This window comes from Saccopteryx leptura, chromosome 9 (genome assembly GCF_036850995.1).
Source record: "Saccopteryx leptura isolate mSacLep1 chromosome 9, mSacLep1_pri_phased_curated, whole genome shotgun sequence".
In the NCBI taxonomy this organism is placed as follows: Eukaryota; Metazoa; Chordata; class Mammalia; order Chiroptera; family Emballonuridae; genus Saccopteryx; species Saccopteryx leptura.
The window spans coordinates 65,588,403-65,591,733 of record NC_089511.1 but is presented as its reverse complement, the minus strand read 5'-3'; positions in this window follow the sequence as shown (position 1 = coordinate 65,591,733).

Sequence of the window (3,331 nt, the reverse complement as noted above, 5' to 3'; positions counted from 1 at the left end):
AAGTTTATGAATTAAAATAATAATTTTTACCAGGAAAGACTTCAGAGAAGATTGCATTTATCATGCATTTAGGAGGCAAAAATGGTGTGGCTTGTTGATCTATTTACATGGAGTAAAGGAGTGAATATTACAACTTATTTTTAGATTGATGTTTATAGCAAGAAAAGCGTTGAATACTAGTAATTATAGGTGAAACTATACTAACTAAATGTTAGGTAAAAAAAATGAGGTGCATTCTGGAGATGTTGCATTCAAAGTACCTGTGGGACATCTTAATATATTAGAAGTATGGGCCCTGGCCGGTTGAGTCAGCGGTAGACAGTCAGCCCAACGTGTGGAAGTCCCGGGTTCGATTCCCAGCCAGGGCACACAAGAGAAGCACCCATCTGCTTCTCCACCCCTCCCCTTCTCCTTTCTCTCTATCTTTCTCTTCGCCCTCCCACAGTCAAGACTCCATTGGAGTAAAGTTGGCCCAGATGCTGAGGACGGCTCCATGGCCTCTGTCTCAGGTGCTAGAATGGCTCTGATTGCAGCAGAACAATGCCCTAAAGGGCCTGAACATCACTCCCTAGCGGGCATGCCAGGTGGATCCTGGTCGGGCACATGCAGGAGTCTGTTTACCTCCACTCCATTACTTCTCACTTCAGAAAAATACAAAAAAATAAAAATAGAACTTAAAAGTTCTGGTATAAACAATATCACAAAAAAAGTAATATATGTTTAGGGTTATGAGTGATTTTCCCATCCTCAGACAGCTAGAAAGTTTTATAACCAAGTTCACCTTTATGCTAATTTTGTGGTAGTTATTAAAAGATAATGTCCTATAGAAGAGATTACTAAACAAAAATATAAATGAATGAGAAAATTTTCATTGATGAACTCTTCACCTAGAATCAATGGAATCCTTAGAGGAACCTGCCCAAAACATAACACAGCAACATTACAGGACAAAGTACATGAATATTAAAGTCATGTTACACCAAAAATCAGTATTACAAGATTGAAACTAAAAGTTCAATTAAATGATAAGAGATAAGAAGATAAAACTCTGTGATTTTTTTCTGACAAAATATACTTATTAGCAAATAGGAATAAAAATATTAGACAGCTTATTCTTATAAACCTGGGACAGTGCTCTCTGTCCTCAGGAGACTGCAATGGTTTCTTGTATGAATGGTGTATTCGAGGCATGTAGAAAGTATTCTGACCTTAGGGCCCTGGCCAGTTGGCTCAGCGGTAGAGCGTCGTCCTGGTGTGCGGGGGACCCGGGTTCGATTCCCGGCCACGGCACATAGGAGAAGCGCCCATCTGCTTCTCCACCCCCCCCCCCTTTCCTCTCTGTCTCTCTCTTCCCCTCTTGCAGCCAAGGCTCCATTGGAGCAAAGATGGCCTGGGCACTGGGGATGGCTCCTTGGCCTCTGCCCCAGGCGCTAGAGTGGCTCTGGTCGCGGCAGAGCGAGCCCCGGAGGGGCAGAGCATCGCCCCCTGGAGGGCAGAGCGTCGCTCCTGGTGGGCATGCCGGTGGATCCCGGTTGGGCGCAAGCGGGAGTCTGTCTGACTGTCTCTTCCCATTTCCAGCTTCAGAAAAATACAAAAAAAAAAAGAAAGTATTCTGACCTTAGAATCAGCCAACCCTATGTGCTGTCAAGCAACAGAGACCCCCATGAAGCAATGAATCTGAATCACGCAGACCACAATTGCAGATCAGACACGTAACACTGCTCCCAAGATGTGAGGCTTTGGGACATAATCTTCTCTAATACTGTTTATTTAGGGAACTAGTGGTTCAACAGTCTCATATTCTGAAAACTAATTTCACCAGCAACAAATTTACTTATAAATTTATTTATGCAAATTAATTAACTCTCCACTATAAATTTTTTCCTCCAGCTTTATTTGAGTATAATTGATAATAATATTACATACATTTAAAGTCTACAACATGGTGATTTGATCTGCATATTTTTTGTGAAATGATTAGCATATCAGGTTAATTAACACATCTGTTGCCTCATATAGTCACTGTTCTTTTTTGCTGGTAAGAACATTTAAGAGTAACAAGTTTCAAGTACTCAACACAATGTTATTAATTTTAAAAAGTCACCATGCTGTACATTATTAGATCACCAGAATTTATTTATCTTATACATGAAGGCTTGTACTCTTTGTCCAACATCTCCTCATCTTCCCCACCTCCTGGTGCCTAGTTCCACCATTCCATTTTTGGAATGCTTGACTTTTTCCTTTTTTTAGAATACACATATAATTTATACAATACAGTATTTGTGCTTGTCTGGCTAACTTTACTTAGCATAATATCCTCTGATTTCATTCATAGTTTTGCAAATGGTGGGATTTACAACTTTTTCTTGGCTGAATAATATTCCACTGTGCACTGAGGTATCGTGACAAATATAAAAAATATCAGGAAGCTATAGAGTAATTTAGCAATCTAAGTTATTGTTAAAAATTTGGAGCTGTTTGACTGAAGATGCAATCTTAACAAATTCATCAAGATGTGTTCATTTTACTGAAAATCTTTTAACATGGTCTGTTGTATTGCTAATAATCCTCTTGAAAGTCCAGGCCTTTAGTATATATTTGTTCTTAATTTAAAAGTATAGTATAATACTATGATATAAATGTTGCTAAAATCAAGTCATGCCATTCATACTTTAAATTCTGTCTATAAATTCTAATCATGTCACTAATGAAAATGAATGTAGTCAGAAATAGTGTTTATTGTGAATGCTCACTAGCTTTTCATCAAAGGACTAAGATAATTGATTTTAGAATTAGACAGATGTGCCTCATTTCACAATTTATTCTCTTTTCTTATAAATTTGTACCAACTGGGGTAATACTTTTTTCTACTTTGATTGAATATGGATCTAATAAATATTTTATTTCCTCTGAACTTTCTATAAAAATGACATTCAAAATCAATTAATCTAATATACAACATCGATAGAATAAAGGACAAAAGTCACATAAATATCTCAATAGACACAGAAAAAGAATGTGACAGAATATAACATTCTTTAATGACAAAAACACTCAACAAGCTAGAATAGAAGAGAACTTTCTCAATCTGATAAAGAACATCTATAAAAAGCCCACAGCTAACATTATTTTTAGTGACAAAAGACTGAATACTTTTCCCCTAAAATAAAGAGTAAAACAAAGATGCCATTCTCACCATTCCCATTAATTATCATTCTGGAGGTTCCAGTCTGGGTGATAAGGTGAGAAAGTGAAATAAAAGACACAACTGAAACAGAAAAAATAAAATGGTATTTCCAGATGACATAATCTTGTAATAGATAATTTT